The following is a 9,259-nucleotide window of genomic DNA, read 5'->3' on the forward strand; positions in this document are numbered from 1 at the left end:
CCAGTCCCCTTGTAAAGAAAAGTAGTGTTGTGTTCATGATTATTTAGGAGACCTTTCTTGACTGCAAAAGACAGTGGTACAAACAAATTGCTTCATTATGCCTGCAAGGAGGAGGTGACCCTCCATCATTTCCCCACCAGCATTCCCAGAGATTTTTTTTTTTTATGATAGCTCAAACAGTAACTTCACAAAACTTTGGCCAGTAGTATCATGGTTGTCAAGGCTATTTACTACTAAGCAGTGAAATAGTTTCGAAAAAATAAAAAAAAATTGAGACAAATGTAAATCTTTCTACCTGGAGTCAAAAATTAAATCCACAAGGAAAATATGAAAGTATAATGTCTAGAAAGAAGCTCACATTAAAAAAACTCTAAGTTCACATTAATTACTTCACATAAAAGATCTGAGTTTTCAGAGGCCAATAGGCTCAATATGTGTTGAGTAACACTAAATGTGTTGATATTCCCAAATCTAATATCATTCAATTGATAAACAGTTACTACATATCTATTATGTATCAGTTACTATGGTTTGGATATTTTTGAATGTCTAAAATGACCATGTGATAGCACTATTCTTTGCTTTGATTAGACTATAACTGGATTATTGTACTCAACTCTGGGTGCTACATTTTAAGAAAAGTATTGGTATATTGGGGAGTATACAGAAGAGGGCAAACAAAATGGCAAAGGGTTTTGAGTTTGTGGTACATTGGGAACTGAAGATATTTAGCCTGGAGAAGAGAAAATTTAGGGAGGACAGATCCCTATGCTCCAGCAGTTGAGGATTTATTCTGTTGAAGAAAATTCAACTCATTCTGCTCAGTTCCAGAGACAAAAACTAGGAGCAATGGATAGAAATTGTAGAGAAACACATAAAGGTTCAATGTAAGGAAAAGTGTTCTATAAGTCTTAAAGAAGTGGATTGTATTGCCTTGGGAGGTAGTGGTTTCTTCTCTCAGATTATGTTTAAACAAAATCTGGAGGACCACTTTTTGTAGAACAAATTCTTAAGAGCTGAATAAAAGGCCTCTGTGATTCCCTCTAACCTTGAAATTTCTGTGGTCCTGTGAATGAAAAATCAGCTTGCTAGTCAAATCAGCAAATATTTATTAAGTGCCTACAATATGCCAGGCACTGTGCTATATATATATATATATATATATATATATATATATATATATATATATATATGCTTTAGATACAAAGAAAAGTAGAAAAGAACCCCTGTTCTCAAATAACTCACAATCTAATGGGGAGATGACATGAAAGCAGCTATATACAAGTAGGCTATATATAAATAATTGGACAAAAGCTCAGAGAGAAGGACCTAAGATTAAGGAAAATTGGAGAAGACTTCTTTCAGAAGGTGGGACTTTAGTCGAGAAGTAAAGGAAATGAAGGAAACCAGGAGGCAGAGATAAGAAAGTGGAAAGTTCCAGGCAGGGGAAATAGTAGACACGTAGAGTCAGTTTCTTATGTAAAGAAGAGCAAGGAGTCTGGTAATACTACATCTAATATAATAACTTGGCAGAGTCTCTTACCTAATCCCTCTTTTCAAAATCATATTGTTCTCAGATCCTTCCTTCCTTCCTTCCTTCCTTCCTTCCTTCCTTCCTTCCTTCCTTCCTCCCTTCCTCCTTCCTTCCTCCCTTCCTTCCTCCTTCCTTCCTTCCTTCCTTCCTTCCTTCTTCCTTCCTTCCTTCCTTCCTTCCTTCCTTCCTTCCTTCCTTCCTCCTCCCTCCCTTCCTCCCTCCTCCCTCCTTCCTTCCTTCCTTCCTTCCTTCCTTCCTTCCTTCCTTCCTTCCTTCCTTCCTTCCTTCCTTCCCTCCTTCCTTCAAACAGTATTGAGTGGAATGCTACTCTTTTTCAATCAATGTGCTAAGAATCAAAATAGCTTGATATTCGGAATCTGCAGCAACCTCAAAGGAAATCTAGTCCACCATATATTTGAATGAGACTTTTTACAGTATGTGTCTGCAAAATTTCTCCCAATTTGTTTCACTTTTGTTAAGGTCTCTACCATGGGGAGACTTGTTCTCCTTACTTTTCAAAAGCTCTAGTTCTTAGGAAATTTTCCTTACAAAGAGCTTAAATTTAAATTTTCATCTTTCACCCATTGCTCCTGATTCTCCCCTCTGCAATTAAGCAGAACAAGTCTAAACAGTCTTATCTTTTCCAGGTAAATACCACCATTATTTTAAACTGCCACTCATTTGACATGATCTCAAAGACCTAAAAATATACTATCTAAAATATGATGCTAATAATTGGACACAATGTTCCAGATATGGTCTGACCAGGGCTCACCTATCTAGACCTGAAGCTTAAAATTATAATATTTTCTTTGGCTCCCATATCATGCTTATTTCATGTTGAATTTATAGTGTACTAAGACCTGCATATTTTTTCAACTGAAACAAATTTTTGCCTTCCTTCTTCCATCTTATATTTCTGACATTTTAAAACATAAGTTTTACTTTACATTTATCCCAATTAAATTTTAATTGTATTAACTTTGGCCCAATGAATGGAGCCTTGTGTATGGCGGGTGTGCTCTTTTTCAGAATCATTGTCTTCACTTCTTTTAGAGTCTTGATGTCTACATTTCCATGGTAAAATAGGCAGAGAGGAAGAACAAAAAAAATTAACTTCTCCCAGGATTAAAACAATAGTGAAGGGCCAAGGAAGAAACTGGATAGTTAAATTCCAGTTGATGAAAATCGAGAATTCAGTGAAATGTGTACAATTAACTCACATGGATTAAACAATTTCTTTTGAGGGCAGGGAGGAGAGAAATGCACATATGGCATCTTTTATTGTTATTGGAAGATTCTGATAAAGACACTCACTCAAATTATGAAAATCAGTATGTTTTGCAAATTACAATCTTAGTTCCTCATGGCTTCAAGAGGCTAAATGATTTGTCCAAGGTCACTCAGGTGGAACTTGAACTTATGTCTTCCTGATTCCTAGGCTAACTCTCTATACATCATAACACATTGTCTATCTTTATTTATCTATGCATATGCCATCCTTAAGACATCTGGCCATTCCTATCATTATCAAGAAAATTAAAGTATATTTAAAAAATAGTTGTGTAATAAAGATAAACTTATCTACCATTCTATTCAGTGTATGCTCCCCAATTTAGGGTAAGTTGAGAGACATTAATCTATTTCCTCAGTAAGTTTCAATTTCTGTGTGAGTCTAAGATTGTGAACATCTTATCTCTCAGAGAATGACTCTGGAGTGTTCTACATATCATGCTCACAATCTAGCCCAAGGGTGAGGAACCTGCAGTCTTAAGGCCACATGTGGCCTTCTAGATCCTTAGGTACAGCTTTTTGATAGAGTCCAAGTTTTAGAGAATAATTATTTTTATTAAGGGGATTTGTGCTGTGAAGTTTGGATTAAGTCAAAGGGCCACACTTGAAGACCTAGAGGGCCACATGTGGCCTGAAGGCCACAGGTTCCACACCACTGGCCTAGACATTCCTTTTAGGCTTTTGAAGAAGTGAGGCAGATAGAATAGAATTCCCTTCTTGGAGGCAGGAAAATGCTATTCTAATCCTGACTCCAATGCCTATCAACTGTCTGACCTTGGGTAAATTACTTATACTCTCTCAACTTTAGTTCCTAACCTATAAAACAGGGACAATAATAATAGCATCTACCTTACAGGTTTATTGTAGAGAAAGCATTTTTGTAAAGAGCATATAAGAACTATATAAATGGCAGTTGTTTCTTCTTCTCCTCCTACCCCTCCTCCTCTTTTTCTCCTTTTCCTCCTTCTCCTTCTCTTCCTACTCTTCTTTTTTCTCTTCATTTTCTTTCTCTTTCTCCTCCTTCTTCATCTTCTCCTCCTACTTCTCCTCCTTTATTTTCTCCTCCTGACTTTTGTCCTTTTTCTTGTTCCCCTCCTCCAATCCTTCCTCCATCTTCTCCTCCTCCTCTTCCATCTTTTCCATCTCCTCTTCCTCCTCCTCCTCCTTTCCTCCTCTTTGTCCTTCTTGTTCTCCCCCTGCTTCTCCTCTTCCTTCTTTATTTAAATATATAATGGATCTATATATATAGCATGCCGAGCTACCTGAAAGGAAAGTGAAACAATTCAGCCAGCCATAAAGATATCTTGTATGTGAAAGTAAATGATAGTACTTATGAAAAACAAATTTTGGATTCCTAAAATTTTCTCTTTTACTTTGAATGTGGAATGCTAAAAGGTACAATTTTAATCTTTATATAGAAACAAGCAGGTAGTGTCTGGTTTATCAGTCTTGTCTCTTTCCAAAAATAAGTAAAAAGGCATAAAGACTCATACCAGAAAACAAGGAAAATGTCAAAAAAATACTCTAATAAATATTGCATTGGTTGTTATAGACATCCACTTAAGTTTAGATCATAAGCTCATCAGTCATTCTTTAATTTAGCTAATTACTTAGCATTAATTTTCATTAAGCCTACAAGTAGAATATATATAAAAATATAAATTATTGTTACTTGGAATTCTAATGTCAAATTTAAATGGTGTTTAAAAAAAAACCTAATCAGTTACTTAACATAACACAAGAACAAACAAAGACCACATCTACAATTATTTTGCATTCAGACTTTGCTTTCATATTGTGTTCAAACACTAATCCTCCCCATTTACTTTAAGAGATTAATGTAACAAAAGGGTGACTAATTGTAAAAGGGACATGATAAAGTTCAGTTTTGTGCTTTTTGTATAAGAAAAAAATTGTATGTTTGAGAAGGAGAAATTAAATTTCCTGGACAAGGTCAGCTTGGGAATCAAGTGAATTCTCTTGACTAATTCAGAGTCATGCATTAACCACTTGAGAATTAGAAAGAACAGACTTGAAGACTCTTTTTTCTTGTCTACAGATAATTGTATTTAATAATGTTACTGTAATTTTGTCTTCAGAAGATCAGCTTCTGAAATTGGTTGATTTTTGAAGGTCCTCCAGTGTATACAGTATCTGATTAAGCACCTGCTAAGGTTCATTCTAGTACCAGAAATGGAACTTCTACTCCTTAGCAGAGAGCAGTGATGTTGTCTTTAAGAAGTCCACGGTCAAGTCAGTATCTGTGGGCTCATGTGTAAGCTTACACAGAATTAGTTTTCGTTTGAATTCCTATGAACTCTTGGTGTTCTTTGCCATGGGAATCTGATTTCTCTGGCTACCAAATGATTGAATGACCTCTGCCATTTTTATCAATTTCTATTTCTTTTAATAAACATGTTTATTGAATAACTAGGACATTAGACAAGGCACTGGGGATGCAAAGATAAAAACAAAATATTTTAGACTTTCAATGAGTCTGTATTCTCCTGATTAACATAATGTCAAGAGTGGAATAGCTTCAGTAAAAAATATTGTCTACTATATATAATGATTTTCAGGCATCAGTGGAATAAATGCTGAATTAAGATTTGTAGGGCCTGAGCTCAAATTCTGGGTTGGTGTACGTAACCTTGAAGACTCAGCCAATTACCTCACCCCTCTGCTCCTTGATTCTGGAAAATGAGGTAGTTGGAGTAGATGATTTCTGTGATCTTTTCCAGCCCTCCATCTTTGAGGCTACATTTTAAGTTCCTTCTTCAAAAAATCCTGTGTAGTACATAGAACAAAGATTGTGATCATTCTTTTAAAAAGTAGTAGACTGATATTCAAAAATTGTGTTGCTCAAATGTCATACAGGTAGTAAATGTCAGAGTTTGGCTTTAAACTGGTCTTCCAAAACTTTCTGAGTCTTCTTTTCAAGATCACTAACCATGTCATGCTCACTAAGAAGTTACCTCAAGATTCAATCCTGGACCCTCTTCTTTCTCTTTGTATATTCTCAATGGGTGACCACATTAGTTGTCAAAGGTTTAATTACAATTTCAATGCTGATGACATATATATGCACACACATATACATACACACCAGTATGTGTGTATATACATGTATGTAAAGCAACATATGTGTAATGTAAATGTTATATATTGTCTATGTATATATGCATATATGGTATATATGCACATATATAACACATGCATGTGTATATATTATGCACACACACATACATATGTCTATATTCAGCTAGACAGGTATATGTTAGTATGCATGCCTCAATCTCTTTTTCATGTTCTAAGCCCATATCATTGATTTCATATGGGACATTTCCAGTTAGGTGTCCCTTAAGCATAACAAAATCATTGTTTTTAAAGTAGAACTAATTTTCTTTCCCCCAAAATTGCTTTCCTTTTTAGATGTTTACCATTTATATTAAATGCATCATTAACCTGTCCGGCAGCTGTTTTCCTTGACTTTCCAGGATAACCACACACATTCAATGATTTGCCAGATTCTTTTGTGTCTTCTTCCATTATGTATCTCATTTGCATCTCTCCATTCAGTCACTCTCCCAGTTCACATAATCATCCTTTCTCACATGGATTTTAGAAATAACTTTTTAATTGGTCTCCTCACCATTAGTCTCTCTCCTAAACCAAGCCATACTCCACAGACAACAAATTCATTTTCTTAAAATGTGCATCTGCCTGTGTCCCCCTCAACTCAATAGATACTAGCTGCTTTCTATTAGTTCTAGGATAAATATAGCATGTCATAAAAGTCTTAAGCCATCAAAGTTCAAAGCTGCACTAAGACTTCTGGAATACACTGCATAAATCATTGATTTGGCATTAATTCTCCAGCCTTATTGTATGTTATTCCTCTTCCAGAATGCTGCAATTTAGCCAAACAACTTCTTTGACAATTCTGCACACACAGAATTTCATCTTGTCTCTCTGCTTTTGAAATGGCTATTCATCATGTTCAGGATTCACTCCATCCTCAACTTTACTTCTTGGACTTTTTTCTTTCCTTCATGATCTTGCTTAAGTGACACATTTTGCATATAGGTTTCCCGGTTTCCCTAGCCAGCAGTGGCTGTCCCCCGAAGAGATGTTGCGTCGAGCTATATCTGTCTTGTGCTGCAAATGTACATGCTTGCTTTTCTTCAAAATGTAAGATCTTTGAGGGTAAGGACTGCTTTTAACTTTGTATTCTCGGTGAATAGCAAAATTAAGTTACCAATGGAAAAACACTGATTAAGTGCCAAATCAATGATTGTTGATTGACTGTTCCACTACATAAACCTGGCTACTAATCAACATAAAATAATGAACAAAAGTTAACTTTCTTTTGTAAGATGAAACTTGTATGCCTTAGATAATAAAATTACCTAAAGGATATATTACCAGATAATGTCAAAACTACTTAACACTATAAATATCTTTATGCTCACTTTGTTTGTTATTCCCCATGGAAATTTAAACCAAAGCAATATTTTTATTTCTATTTTATATTTGCAGTACACTAAAAAGGCTACTAAATCAATTTAATGGTTACACCAGTGAATTTCCCTTAAGACATCAGTTATTGCCAAGCCAGTGCAGCATACTCAGCTTTAAAGTTGGTGAAAATGAGGTACAGGATGCTATGGATTTGACAAAGATTAAATAGAAAATTATTATTAAATAAGGCTTCCAATTTGAGAGTCTTTGGTCTTAATGTCATATTTTTTTTTCTACTTCAATTCAAAAAATGGTGATAGAATGGTGCTTGAAGAATAATATTAATGTGTCAACTGGGGTGATGGATATGTTAATGCCAGGAGAAACTGGAATTAAGGAGAACAATGCAATATTCTAGATGAGAAGTAATTATGGTCTAATCTAAGTTGTTAGCTGTGTGAATGGAGAGCAGGGAGATGTGAGCTATGTCCTTTAGTCAGAATCGATGAGTTTCGACAATTAATTGAATATTGGAAACAGGTCAAGAAAGGTATAGAGGATGATGAAAGTTGCAGACCTACGTGTGAAGGAAAACGAGGATGCCTATAACAGAAACAAGGATGTTTGTAGGAAAGTCATGCATAAGAAAAAAATGGAAAGTTTGAAATCTTAGTGAAATCCCTAGGAGACATTCATTACTAGTTTCTTCATTAGTCTCTTCAAATAATTATGTAGAAAAATGTTGCTCATTCTTTCAGAACTAACTCAACAGTTTAGTCTACTTCTTTGTGTGGGCATGGATGTGATTCCAAGTAGGAAAATACAATGGCTGTTTGGAGAAATAATTGAAAAAGTGGTCACTAGGAAGTATGGGCAGTGCTCAGAAAGGGAAGGAATCAGACAAAGTAAAAGACAAAATGTCAAAATTTCAGTTTTCCTTAAGGTCTTAGTGGCAGAATTAGACAACTATACTACTAAAAATCATTTCCCCTTCTATATTTGGTAAGTGTATCATATATTCTCAATGCCAGTTTTTAAATATATATATAGAGAGGCATAGATATAGAGATTGATGGATAGATACCTATATAGAAAGGGAGAGAAAGAGAAGGAGGGAGAAAGAGAGAGAGAGAGAGAGAGAGAGAGAGAGAGAGAGAGAGAGAGAGAGAGAGAGAGAGAGAGAATACATATGTATATCTTTTTCACATTTTTTTTCCTGACATGGTCTTAGGGAACACATTGCATGAAGAGTGCAGATTATCTTTACTTTAAATTTTCATTAGGAGGATTTTGCAGTTTGAAAACAAAATCATAATGAATATATATATTTTACTACCTGACTTATCATCATCCTTATCCCCATCAGCTAAACTTTATATAGATTCTTGAGGTATGCAAAATGATCCTTGTAAAAATCCTATGAATTAGATTTTATTATGTGTGTGTGTGTGTGTGTGTGTGTGTGTGTGTACTGATGAGGTTACTAAGGCTAGAAGCTAAGCAAACTGCTCAGGCTTACACAGTTCAGAGCTGAGCCAGAATTCAATTTAGTTTTTCCCATCTCCAACTTTGACTCTCTATGCATTAGCTATCTAGTTGCCTGACCTTGTAGCTTGCCTATCATCTGCTTTTCCCTCTCCTCTTCCTAAACCTCTGAGCTCTGATGGAAAAATGCATGCAGTTTCATTCTATATAACCAAAGATGATTCTTTGCTACTGGAAAGCAATTCTTTTGTTTATCTCCAATTGACTCCCTAATACATGATCCCTCAAATCTTTTGCTGAAAGCCTCACCACATCGGAAGACCTAACCTTCTCCACAATTCAAAATGTCTGTATGTCCTAAAACAGTAAACTAGTCCACACTTCACTAAAGGAATATAACTATATTCCCTAAGAAGTACCTGCCTCTATGAGAAATTGCACCTATGTTGCATAAAAGTGTGCCCTATTTTTTTTTAAACTAGATGT

The 9,259-nt window shown here is 35.3% G+C and overlaps 1 pseudogene; it reads left to right on the forward strand.

The window, feature by feature from the left end:
• The window catches only part of LOC110201136 (H/ACA ribonucleoprotein complex subunit 2 pseudogene), a 685-nt pseudogene extending 468 nt beyond the window's left edge, over nucleotides 1-217 (forward strand).
• Nucleotides 218-9,259: the final 9,042 nt, after the last annotated feature.

This window comes from Phascolarctos cinereus, unplaced genomic scaffold, assembly GCF_003287225.1.
Source record: "Phascolarctos cinereus isolate Bilbo 61053 unplaced genomic scaffold, phaCin_HiC Scaffold_9;HRSCAF=440, whole genome shotgun sequence".
NCBI lineage: Eukaryota > Metazoa > Chordata > Mammalia > Diprotodontia > Phascolarctidae > Phascolarctos > Phascolarctos cinereus.